Source organism: Bos taurus, chromosome X (assembly GCF_002263795.3).
Source record: "Bos taurus isolate L1 Dominette 01449 registration number 42190680 breed Hereford chromosome X, ARS-UCD2.0, whole genome shotgun sequence".
Classification (NCBI taxonomy): domain Eukaryota; kingdom Metazoa; phylum Chordata; class Mammalia; order Artiodactyla; family Bovidae; genus Bos; species Bos taurus.
This window is the reverse complement of record NC_037357.1, coordinates 55661820-55676030: the sequence shown is the minus strand read 5'-3', so window position 1 is coordinate 55676030 and position 14211 is coordinate 55661820. Positions and strand designations below refer to the sequence as shown.

At 35.3% G+C, this 14211-nt stretch overlaps 1 protein-coding gene across 4 annotated transcripts in view; it reads left to right on the top strand.

Annotated features, from left to right (window-relative positions):
• The window catches only part of RBM41 (RNA binding motif protein 41), a 75537-nt gene that overhangs the window by 41182 nt on the left and 20144 nt on the right, over positions 1-14211 (top strand). The window lies entirely within an intron of this gene.

The window sequence follows — 14211 nt, the reverse complement described above, 5'->3', positions numbered from 1 at the left end:
TATCCTTAGAATTTTATTTAAAAAACAAGAATTTTAAAGAAATCTTGATCAGACTCTAATCCATGCCCACTAGAAACCCTAAACTAAAGAAAAACTCATAGGCCCACCATATCTAGTAGCCATGTGCCTGGTTGTGAGTAGGGTTTGCTATACCACATGAGTTTTCTCTTCAGAATGCTTCACCTGGCTTTCATATGACATATGACTTAAATTGCTGGTAGCTTAGCAGCAAAGTGAAAGCACAGGGCCTGTAAGCCTTGAGGAATTGGCGAATATCTAAGAAAAGTTGTAAATAATCCTCATTTGGTTGGTCAGATCATTATGTCATATTCATGGTATGTGTTACATCCAGAAGTGAAAATTTCATTATCATGTCACTAAAAACAACACAAGCCCCTGGAGCATATACTTGTGTTCAATTTAAAAAACAAAACCAGAAAAATAATGTTAGCTTCTGGCTGTCCCTAAATTTTTAAAAAGGTGTTGTCAAGGATTATTAAGCAGTTTCCTTTGAGTGATTACATTTCTAATATATTCTTGATGTTCAAGGGTAGCTAGATTTTTATTTTTTATAATGAAAATTATTAATTATGAAAAGTTATAGAGAATAATATAGCAAGAATCTTTGTACCTAACCAACTCTCTTTACCAATTCTTGCCTTTTTTTTTCCCTTGGCTGCGCCACACAACTTGTGGGATCTTAGTTCTCTGACAAGGATTGAACCCAGGCCCTTGGCAGTGAGAGTGCGGAACCCTAACCACTGGATTGCCGGGGAATTCCCTATCAATTCTTAACAATTTCCATATTTGATTGATTTTTAAAAATAAGGCCTTACAGAGACACCTGGAAACTTTCATGTATCCCTCACTACTCCCATTCCCCTTTCTCTTTTCCAATGGTAACCACCATCCTGTGTTTGCCATTTATCATTCCCACGCATGTTTTATACTTTTACTATAAATCTGTATATTCATAAACAACATGTAATTTTATTTATTTTTAAACTATCCTTCTACAACTTGCTTTTTGACTCAATATACATGTTTTTTAAATTTATTTCTAAAAAAAAATTTATTTCTAAAGATGTGAGAACTATGTAGTATTCCATTGTAGAAAGATACTATAATTCATTTATCCATTCTCCTGAAGATTTTTTCTTTTCTTTTTTTTCCATTATAGACAGTTCTGCAACAAATACTATTGTACACATCTCCTGTTGCACATGTACAGGAGTTTCTCTAGGGCAGTTTTTCAAACTTTAGATTACTATTAGTAGGTCACAAGCAGCAATTTTTTAAAGAAATAGAAAATATCAAAGTGCAGTCCATAGATTACTAAGGATAATTATTGTTTTTTTGAAGCTTTTGTTTATTGTGCTTTTGTGTGTGATATGTGTGTGGGCCAGAATATAAAATGCATTTCTTCCTATATATCTCAGTCAAAAGGGCCAGAAAAACATTGCTCTGTTGCAGTGATTCTCAAACGTTAGCATGTACCAGAATCCTCTGGAAGGCTTGTTAAAACACAGATTGCTGGGTTCTGCCCCTAGAATTTTTTGTTCTGTACATCTGGAGTAGGACCTGAAAATTTGCATTTCCATGTTCCCAGAGATACTGATGATGATGCTGGTCTGAGTGACGTTTTAAGAATCACTGTTCTAGGTTATATATCTAAGAGTGGAATCATGGTAATATAAGATACATATATTTTCACCTCCATGAGCAGAGTTTAAGAAATCTCTTTCACATCTTTGCTAAGACTTTAAAATATTTGACTTTTTATTTTGGCCAGTCTAATATATTCGAAAGGTATCTCATGGTTTTAATTTCAATGTTCCTGATTTCCAATGAAGTTATGCATGTATTCATACATTCATTAGCCTTTCAGGAACCGTCTGTGAATTGCCTGTTCTGTTTCTTTCCCATTATTTATTTAGTTTTTAATAGTATTTATAGATTTTGATTGTTTAGGTTTTAGTATTATCTATAGATTTTATTTTAGAATTCTAGATACAAACCTTTGCTGCACCAGGTGAGTAGCTTGTATTTTTAACATTGTTTCTGATGTCTTTTGTTAAGCAGAAGTCTTTCATTTTGACATAATTAAATCATCAGTATTTTTTTGATGGTTTGTGCTTTTTGAGATATTTGAAGGAAATCTTTCTCTATAAATCAATAAGAAAGAGACAAGCAATCCAATAAAAATGGCCAGAAGATATGAACAGGCAGTTCATAGGGGAGAAAACACAAATGACCAGTTAACGTATAAAGTCTCATTAGTAATCAAAGAAATGCAAAATAAAACTACAATGAGATACTATTTAATATCATTTGATACCTTTTTTACATTTGGCATACATTTAAAGGCCTGACAATGCCAAGTACTGGTGAATGTATGGAATAGTAAGAATTCTTTAATATACTGCTGGGTGAATATAAATGAGTATAACCACTTTCAAGAACATTGTGGCAATACTCAGTAAAATGAAAGATGCTCAACACTGTAGGTCAGTAATCCCACTTCTTGGTATCTATCCTAGGGAAACTTTTACACATGCACATTAGGAGATGTTATAAGGATGCTCATGTTCATAAGCAAGAGAATGAATAAAGCATGGTGAATTCATAAAATAGAATATGATATGGAAGAAAAAAATGAATGAAACACAACTACAGGTATCAACATGGATGAAACAATGTTGAATGAAAAATGTTTTGTTTGAGACTTTGGGTTTCAGTGCCAACATGTAAACTGCTTAGAAATCATCACTACTGTCTTACAACAGGAAGAACAGCTGAACAGACTAAAAAATCAATGACTTTTCTTGGATTCATCAAAGATTTGAAGTCAGAGAGCAAACTGCAACCATGAAATCTGGAGAGACAGGCAATTACAAAGAATCACTTCCCAGATCTGCTTATCAGAAGCAGAAAGCACTGAGCCATAAATTGGTAGGAACACTTAAGTGGTAACTTTGACAAATTGCAGGAAACAGAGTATAGATTAGTGTTTGAGTAATAAACTTCTGGAGGCCACAGTCTAAGGGGGCCCCCACATTTTCACGACTTTTACCTCCGGGAACCCCACTGGGTTCTCAATGTAAAGAGCCAAGAATAAGTCTTCTGTTTCTGGCATGTTGATAGGAAAAGGAATCAACTTGAAATACATCCAGAGCGTCTACCTAACAAAGAGCTATCTAGAAAGTAAAACAACTTAACCAAAGCCTTCTCTAGTGTGGGAGAAGAGAAATAACTGAACTCCAGGCCCCTCTAGTCTTACTGTGTCATCTACGAGAAAGAGAATAAAAGCTGTGAAATACTTGTGAAGGTTACAGGCTGGATACATGGGCACAGTAAATGCCTGAGACTTAATTATAAGATGCAGAATGTTTTCCCATACCCTGCACCTTACTACCACATCAACAGGTCTTCAGTATGATAACTATGAATTATAGCTGAAGAACCTGCAAGGCTCAAACTCTAAAATGTTTTTAGGGAAACTCAAAGAAAACAAGGGAGACAAAAACAAGGATATTAGAGGAAACTGAAAAACTTCTGACACCTACAGCTAAAGCAAACATTAAACATAGCCCAACTTCTAGCCAGATTAACATCAAACCTCACATGAAGGGCCTGTTTATCTCAGTTTCTACCGTGTTACATATAATGTAACAAAAAATAAATGATTTTTTCCTTTCAACAAAAAAGAAATGATATGGCTTACCAAAAGATAAACCACAGACTCAAGAGACAAAACCAACATCAGAACCAAGCTCAGATATGACACAGGTTTTTTTAAAAATAGCTATAGCTAATGTGCTAATGAGTCTGCTAGAAATAGTTTACAACATGCAAGAACAAATGGCTAATATAAGCAGACAGATAGAAACTCTAGAAAGAGATGTAAGAAATCAAAAACAGTGTAACAGAAATGATGCCTTTGGGAGTTCCCTGTGGCCTAGTGGTTAGGATTCTGTGCTTTCATTGTCAGGTTCATTCCCTGGTCAGGGAACTGAGATTCTGTAAACCATGTGGCATAGCCAAAAAAAAAAAACACAACAAAAACAATGCCTTTGATAGGCTTATCAGCAGACTGGATACAGACAAGGAAAGATTGAATTAGTAGCTTGCTGCTGCTGCTAAGTCACTTCAGTCATGTCCGACTCTGTGCGACCCCATAGACGGCAGCCCACCAGGCTCCCCCATCCCTGGGATTCTCCAGGCAAGAACAATTGGAGTGGGTTGCCATTTCCTTCTCCAATGCGTGAAAGTGAAGTCGCTCAGTCGTGTCTGACCCTCAGCGACCCCATGGACCACAGCTTTCCAGGCTCCTCCATCCATGGGATTTTTCCAGGCAAGAGTACTGGAGCGGGGTGCCATTGCCTTCTCCGGTTAGTAGCTTGAAGACATGTCAATAGGAACCTTCCAAACTGAAATGCAAAGATTGAAAAAAAAGAGACTTTAAAAATGTAACAGAATATCCAAGGACAATTTCAAAAGGTGTATCATGCATATTATTGGAATAGTGGAAGAAGAAATGAGCAGAAGGGGAAAAAAAGAAATATTTGAAGTAAGAATGACTGAGAATTTTCTAAAATTAATGACAGACACTGTATTACAGATCCAGGATCCAAGCAAAGAACACAAAGTAGGATAAATAGCCCCCCCCAAAAAAACACCTAAGCATATTATGTTCAAACACAGAAAACTGAAGACCAAGAGAAAATCTTGGAAACCACCAGAGAAAAACTCTTTTACCAATAGAGAAATAAAGATAATAATTACATTGGATTTCTCCTCAGAAATCATGCAAGCAAGAAGAGATTGGAGTAAAATATTTAAAGTGATGAAAGGGAAAAATACCTACCTATAATTCAGTATCCAGGAAAAACAGTCATTCAAAAGTGGAGGAAAAATAAAGACTATCAAAGAAAAACTGAGGGAACTTGTCACCAGGAGACCTGCCTTAGAAGAAATATTTCTGTTTAAAAGTTCTCCAGAGAGAAGGAAAAATTATATATGTCAGAAAATAAGATCTCTATAAAGAAAGGAAGAGTGTAGGTGAAAGGATACATGAAGGTGAAATAGAATTTTTAATTTCCTATTTTTAAATGATCTGAAAGATAACTGTTCCAAGTAGTAATAGCAACATGATAGGTAATTAGAGGATATGAATAAGTGTAATGGATGGCAGGAAAGATAGAATGAAGTATGGAAAGAAGGAATTTTATTTGGTGTGTATAACTGTTACAGGATATCTCTACTATCTGTCAAGTGGTATCATATTATGTGATAGTGGACTTAGTTTTAAAGCTATATTACAAACTCTAAGGTATTTTACTAACAGTTATAAAAAGATATAATTGATACACTAAAAGAGAGCAGAAAATATCCATTCGCTACAGTCTTTTCCAGAAAATAGAAGCAAAAGAAATACTTTCTTACTGACTTTGAAACCAGCCTTAGGTTAATACCAAAATCAGATAAAGATATTACAGTAACGAAGGACCATGAACCAATATCTCTCTTGAGCATAGATGCAAAAGTCCTAAATAGAGTAGTCCCCTATTATCTTCGGGAGATACATTCCAAGACCCCCAGTGGATGCTTGAAACCACAGATTGTACTGAAACTTAGTTTTGTTTTTGTTTTTTTCTTATATATGGATGTGAGAGTTGGACCATAAAGATGGCTGAGTACCGAAGAATTGATGCTTTCAAAATGTGGTGCTAGAGAATACTCTTGAGAGTCCCTTGGACTGCAAGGAGATCAAACCAGTCAATCCTAAAGGAAATCAACCCTAAATATTCATTGGAAGGACTGATGCTGAAGCTCTAATACTTTGGCCATTTAATGTGAAGAACTGACACACTGGAAAAGACTCAGAAGCTGGGAAAGATTGAGGGCATGAGGAGAAGGGGGCAACAGAAAATGAGATAGATGGTTGGATGGCATCATTGACTCAATGGACATGAGTTTGAGCAAACTCCCGGAGATGGTGAAGGACAGGGAAGCCTGGCATGCTGCAGTCCATGAGGTCATGACAAGTCAGACTTGACTGAGCGACTGAGCAACAATACCTACCTATGAAAAATTTTAATTTATGGAATATCCAAATTGGCAGCATCACTAATCTTGAGCTTCGTGGCCATTATTAACTTATGTTTAACTTATTAAACATAAGCACTGCAATACTGTGATGGTTGATCTGATAACCAAGATGACTATTTAATGGGGCATACAGAGTGGATATGCTGAACAAAGGCATGATTCATGTCCTGGGTGGGACAGAGCAGGATAGAGTGGGATGGTACAAGATTTCATCGTACTACTCAGAATAGTGTACAGTTTAAAACTTATGTATTGTTTATTTCTGGAATTTTCCATTTAATATTTTCAGACCACAGTTGACCTTTGTAACTGAAACCACAAAAATTGAAACTGGATAAAGAGGGACTGTTCTATTAGGAAAATCAAAATATTTTGATTAAAAAGTGAAATATTAGGAAATCGAATCCTACAATGTATCAGAAGAATTATATATCACTATTAAATGGGATTTCTTCCAGATATCCAAGACTGATTCAACTTTTGGAAACCAATTAATGTAATCCACCACACCAACAGACTAAAGAAGAAAAATATTATTTCAGTTGATGTAGAAAAGGCATTTGACAAAATACAAACACCCATTAATGATACAAACTCTCAGCAAACTAGGAATAGAGGGGAACATTTTCAACTTGGTAAAGTATATCAACAAAACCCCGCAGCTAACATCATACTTAATGGTGAAAGCCTAGGTATTTTCCCCTTTGATCAGAAACAATACAAGTATGTCCCCTCTTTCAATTTCTTTTCATCTCTGTATTGGAAATTCTAGCTAGTGCAAAAAGAGAAGGAAAGGAAATTAAAAAGCACACAGATTGGGAAGGAAAAAATAAAACTATCTTTGTTAACAGGTGACATGTATGTCTTTGTAGAAAATTCCAATCTATCAACAAGAACATGAAACAATTACTGGAACTAAGGAGTATGTGAAAGTTGGAGGATATAAGATTTGTATTTGAAAAATCAATTGCTTTCCTGTATACCAAGAAATGAACCATTAAAATTGAAATAAAAAGCACAACACCCTTTATAATACCACCACAAAATAGTGAAATACTAAGGTACAAATCTAACAAAATATGTGTGGGATCTATATGCAGAAAAATATAAAACCCTGGTGAAAAATTAAAGACATAAATAAATGCAGACATATCCTCTGTTCATAGATTGGAAGACACAGTCCCAAAAAATATCCCCAGCAAGCTATTATGTGGATATAGACACACTAATTCTAAGTTTATATGGGAAGAGAAAATATCCAGAATGCTCAACACAATACTGAAGAAGACAAAGTTGAAAGACTGATGTTACCTAACTTTAAGACTAACTACAATCAAGTAATTTGATGCTGGTTGAAAACAAAAGAAATTGAGTAAAATAAAGACTCCAGAAATAAACTTTCACAAATATAGTGAACTGATCTTTGATAAGGGAGCAAAGGCAACTAAATGGAGAAAGGATAATCGTTTCAACAAATTTTGTTAGAACAACTGGATATCCACATGCAAAAAAAGAATCTAGACACAGATTTTACATTCTTCAAAAAATTAACTCAGACTAGATTATAGCTTTAAATGTAAAACATAATATTATGAATCTTCTAGAAGAAAACAGAAAATTTAAGTGACATTGTGTTTGGTGATGTATTTATAGGTATAACACCAAAAGGATGATTTATGAAACAAAAAAATTGATAAATCCTACTTTATTAAAATTATAAACTTTGCTATATGAAAGATGGTTTTAAGAGAATCAAAAGACAAGCCACAGACTGGAAGAAAATATTTCAAAACACATGTCTCATAAAGTATTTATATCCAAAATACAACAAAGAACTCCTAACACTCACCAGTAGTAAAACAAACTACCCAATTTATAAATGAGCAAAGGAACAGACACCTCGCCAGAGAAGTTATATACGTGTCAAATAGGCATATGAAAAGAAGCTCATCATCATTTGTCACCTGGAAATTACAAAATAGAATAATAATGAGATGCAGAATGGCTAAAATTGACAATACCAAATACTATTGAGGATGCTAAACAACAGGAACTTTTATCCATTGCTCTTATGCAAAATGGCACAACCTCTTTGGAAGATAGTTTGGCAGTATCTTACCAAGTTAAACATGCTTTGCCATACAATCCAGTAATGAAGTTCCTAGTTATTTACTCAATTGATTTAAAAACTTTCATACAAAAACCAGCATGTGACTGTTAACAGCAGTTTTATTCATAATTACCAGAAACTGGAAGCAATCAAGGTGTCCTTAAGTAGATGAGTGGATACATTCATCTGTGCTACATCTATACAATGGGATATAATTCAGCAATAAAAAGAAATAATCTGCCAAGTCACAAAAAGACAGAGGGACTATAAATGCTTATTAATAAGTGAAGGAAGCCAGTTTGAAAAGACTACATATTGTATGATTTCAATTATATGACATTCTGAAAAACACAAGACTGTAGGAACAGTAAACAATGGTTGTCAGGACTTCAGGAGGAGTGGAGAAGAGAGGAATGGGTGAACACAGAGGATTTTTAGGGCAGTATAAGTTTTCTGTATGATAGTATAATAGTGGATGTGAGGAATGCATTTGTCAAAGTCCATGAAAGTGTACAGCATAAAGAAGGACCCTTAATATAAATATTTTTTAAAAAATCATTTAGGAGATTGAGTAACCCCTGGAAAGAATGCAGACTGTGATGAGAATTTAACTATTACAAATATATAACACAACCTCAATGAAGGAATGGGAGAAAAGATGCTGAACATCTTGTAGTGCAAGAAAGTAAGCAGGTGCTCAAAATAATGTAAAAATATTGTTGGGGATATGTCAAAGGCACACAGGAGCCAACTGAGAGTTTCCAATAACTAAAGATAGAACAATTTGTACAACAAACTGAGTAAATTAATATTGGATTATAACCCAAAGTATAGAATATCTGTGAGTCAATACTGATAATAAAATCATTGAGTGAATCAATAAATGAGGGAGAGGAGACAAATATCACATGAAGAAGAATTGGAAGCAACCTAGATGTCCATTGGCAGATGAATGAATAAGAAAGTTGTGGTATATATACGCAATGGAATATTACTGAGCTATTAAAAAGAATGCATTTTACTCAGTTCTAATAATGTAGATGAAACTGGAGCCTATTATACAAAGTGAAAGAAAAGCACCAATACAGTATATTAACATATATAGAATTTAGAAAGATGGTAACAATAACCCTATGTGCAAGAGAGCAAAAGAGACAGAGATATAAAGAACAGACTTTTGGACTCTATGGGAAAAGGCGAGGGTGAGATGATTTGAGAGACTAGCATTGAAACATGTATATTACCATATGTGAATCAGATCCAAGTTTGATCACCAAGTTGGATCACCAGTCCAAGTTTGATGCATGAAGCAGGGCATTCAAAGCCGATGCACTGGGACAACCCAGAGGGATGGGATGGGGAGGGAGGTAGGAGAGAGGAGGAGGGCTCGGGATGGATGGACACATGTACACCAGTGGCTGATTCATGTCAATGTATGTCAAAAACCACCACAAAATTGTAATTACCCTCCAATTAAAACTAATTAATTAAAAAATAGTTTATGTACTAGCAGATTCTCTGCCTCAAGGAAAGGAAGCATAACTCCCAACCACTTAATTTTGAGCTACTCTTAGTGACTTCTTTCCAAAGAGTGCAGTATGGAAATACAGGAAAAAACAAATCATGTTACAGTGTAGAAACCTAACAAACATTGCCTCAGTCAGGCAATCAAAGCAAAAGTCAGTCATAAATCATGTTGATAGTATGTATGCTTGATATAATGTGATCAGAGTTGCTTCTTTTTCTCTATAATCTTCCTTCTAGTAATCCATAACCACAATATAACCATGAGAAAACAGCAGAAAAATTCTAGTAGTAGAACATCCTATAAAATATCTGACCAGTACTCCTCAAAAATGCCAAGATCATTAAAAACAAGAAAAGTTTGAGAAACTGCCATAGCAAAGAGGAGGCTAAAGACATAGGAAAACTAAATGTACTATGATATCCTGGATGGAGTCCTGGAACACAAAAAGGATGTTAGAGGAAAACTAAGGAAATCTAAATCTAAATGGACTTTATTGTTTTGTGTTTTTTGGGTTTTGTTTTTGTTTTTTTTGGAGTATAATTGCTTTACAATGTTGTGTTGGTTTCTGCTATACAACATGAATCATCTGTAAGTACGTATATATCCTATTCCTGTTGAGCTTCCCTCCTACCCCAAACCCCATCCCACCCTTCTAGGTCATCACAGAACACTGGCTGAGCTTCCTGTGTTATACAGCAGCTTCCCACTAGCTATCTGGTAGTGTATATAATGGCAACCCACTCCAGTACTCTTGCCTGGAAAATCCCATGGCTGGAGGAGCCTGGAGGGCTACAGTCCATGAGGTCACTAAGAGTCGGACACGACTGAGCTACTTCACTTTCACTTTTCACTTTGATACATTGGAGAAGGAAAGGGCAACCAACTCCAGTGTTCTTGCCTGGAGAATCCCAGGGATGGGGGAGCCTGGTGGACTGCCGTCTATGGGGTCGCACAGAGTCGGGCACGACTGAGGCGACTTAACAGCAGCAGCAGCAGCAGCAGTGTATATATGTCAATCCAACTCTCCCAATTCATCTTACCTTCCCCTTCCTCTGCTGTGTCCACATGTCCATTCTCTACATCTGTATCTCTATTCCTGCCCTGCAAATAAGCTCATCTGTACCATCTTTCTAGATTCCATACATATACATTAATATACAGTATTTGTTTTTCTCTTTCTGACTTACTCTATATCACAGCCTCTAGGTCCATCCACATCACTACAAATGACCCAGTTTCATTCCTTTTTATCGCTAAGTACCACATTTGTATCCATTTATCTGTCAATGGGCATTTAGGTTGCCTTCATGTCCTGGCTATTGTAAATAGTGCTGCAGTGAACATTGAGGGTACATGTGTCTTTTTGCATTATAGTTTTCTCAGGGTATATGCCCAGTAGTGGGATTGCTGGATCATATGGTAGTTCTGTTTTCTGTTGTTTAGGGAACCTCCATACTGTTCTCCGTAGTGTTTGTATCAATTTACATTCCTACCAACAGTGCAAGAGGGTTCCCTTTTCTCCACACCCTCTCCAGCATTTATTGTTTGTAGATTTTTTTGATGATCATTCTGATCAGTGTGAGGTGATATATCACTGTAGTTTTGATTTGCATGTCTCTAATAATGAGTGATGTTCAGCATCAAACAACTAGCAGGATAGGAACCCATTATCAGACAGGCTGCCTAAAGTCATACTAAGCTCATAGACACCCTAAAGCACACCACCTGACATGGCCCTGCCCACCAGAGGGACAAGATCCAACCTTCACCCACCAGAACAAAGGCACCAGTTCCCTACCACCACCAGAAAGCCTACCCAAACCACTGGACCAACCTCACCCACTTGGGGCAGACACCAGAAGCAAGAGGAAATATGACCCTGCAGCCTGTGGAAAGGAGACCCCAAACACAGTAAGTTAAACAAAATGAGGAGACAGAGAAATATGTTGCAGACAAAGGAGCAAGGTAAAAACCCACAAGACCAAATAAATGAAGAGTAAATAGGCAATCTACCTGAAAAAGAATTTAGAATAATGATAGTAAAGGTGATCCAAAATATTGGAAATAGAATGGAGAAAGTACAAGAAATATTTAACAAGGACCTAGAAGAATTAAAGAACAAACAATGATAAACAATACAATAACTGAAATTAAAAATACACTAGAAGGAATCAATAGCAGATAGAGGAAGATCAAATAAGTGAGCTGGAAGATAGAATGGTAGAAATAATTACCAAGGAACAGAATAAAGAAAAAAGAATGAAAAGAATTGAAGACAGTCTCAGAGAAGTCTGGGACAACATTAAATGCAGCAACATTTGAATTATAGAGGTCCCAGAAGAAGAAAGAGAAAGAGTCTGATAAAATATTTGGAGAGATTATAGTCAAAAACTCCCTAATATGAGAAAGGAAATAGTCAGTCAAATCCAGGAAGCACAGAGAGTCCCAAACAGGACTTTAGTTAATAATAATACACTAATATTGATTTATTTATTTTAAGAAATGTACTGTAATAATGTAAGATGTTAATTATAAGAGAAACTGGGTGTGGGGTGTATGGGAATTCTTTGTACTATCCCCTCAATTTTTCTATAAGTCTAAAACTTTTAAAAATAAAGTCTATTTTTTAAAAATTTAAACAGGTAGATGCAGAAGAATGCATGCAGTATAACACCATTTATATAAAGTTAAAAAAATATAAAACAATAATTGCAGAGGAATACCAGGAAGAGTTTCATCCTCTATTATCACTTGAAGTTTCTGTTTTTCCCTTTCACAGAAATATTTATCTTGTTTTTGAGCCTAGTTTTGTCTTTGTGCGTATCTTTGTATATATGAATATGTATGTATGTTGTAGATACATACATACATACATAACCATGTATATTGTATGTATATATGCATGCTTATATGTATATTTTTGGAGCAGAGAAGATGCATCTATGCAAGAAGTGACCAAGCCATCTTGACCAGATGTCCTCTTGATTTTTTAAAAATGTTCATGTCAAAGGCAATAATTTTAGTATGGATCTTTCCTACTTGGTGAGAAACTTGCAATGTTTCACATACCTCTTCCTTTCTATGGTTATTTAATTTAATGATGCTTTTATAATGAGTATTTCAGAGCCAAAACTAGATCACCTGAAATTACTTAAGTGAACCACAAGTCAGTTATTCTATGCCCTTGCCTTTAAGAGTATAGTTAAATGCTAAATATGTGAATATCCAGCTTGTAAAGGGTTTGAGACATAGTCTACTGCTTATTGCAGTGTTCAACATATTTACTCATACGTTTCAGTGGATAAGTCATTTAAGTTGGTTCTGTTTTCTAGCTCTTTGCTTTTGCTGCTCCTATCTGAATTTTTTCTCAAGTTTTTTTAAGTTATAAAATAAGTAACTTATGCGTCTCTTTCTCCTCCAGTGTAGTAAAATACATGTAACCTGAGATCTACCTTTAACAGTATTTCAAGTGTATATTATAGTATGTAAACTATAGGCATAATGTTTTTTACAGCATATCTCTAGAACTTTTTCATCTTGCATGACTAAACTTTATACCCACTGAACAGCAACTCGCCATTTCCTCATCCTCTCAAGTTCTGGCAACTACTATTCTATTTTCTGTTTCAGTGAGTTTAACTACAATAGATACCATATAAAGTAAAATTATGCAGTACTTTTTCTTCTGTGACTGGCTTATTTCAGCATAGTGCCCTCAAAGCTCATCTACGTCATAGCATATTACAAGATTTCCTTCCTTTTTTCTAGCCAAATCATATTCCATTGTATGTATATGCCACATTTGATGTTGTTGTTTTAATTCATTCATCTGTGATGGACATTTAGGTTGCTTCCACCTCTTGGCTATTGTGAACAGTGCTGCAATAAACACGTGAGTTCAGATTTTCAAAATTCTGATTGTAATTATTGTGGATAAATAACTGGAAGTGGGATTCTTAAATCATATGGTAGTTCTATTTTTAATTCTTTGAGGAACCTCCATACTGTTCTGTATAGCAGCTGCACCATTTTCCATTCCTACCAAAAGTGCACAAAGATTCAATTTCTCTACATCCTCATCAACACTTATTTTATGTGTGTGTTCTTTGAAGAAATGCCTATTTATGTCATGTCCCCATTTTTTCAGTTTATTTGTCTTTTTGCTATGGAGTTTTTGTAGTTAATTATATATTTTCGATACTAACCTCTAATCAGATATATGGTTTCCAAATATTTTCTCCCATTCTGTAGGTTGCCTTTTCACTTTAGATTGTTTTCCTTTGCTGTGCAGAAGTGTTTTAGTGATATAATCCCACTTTACCTTTGCTTTTGTTACCTGTGCTTCTGCTGTAATATCTAAGAAATCATTGCCAAGGCCAGTATCATGAGGTTTTCCCCCTATGCGATCTTCTAGAAGTTTTAGAGTTTCAGGCCTTATGTTTAAATCTTTAATCTAATTTGA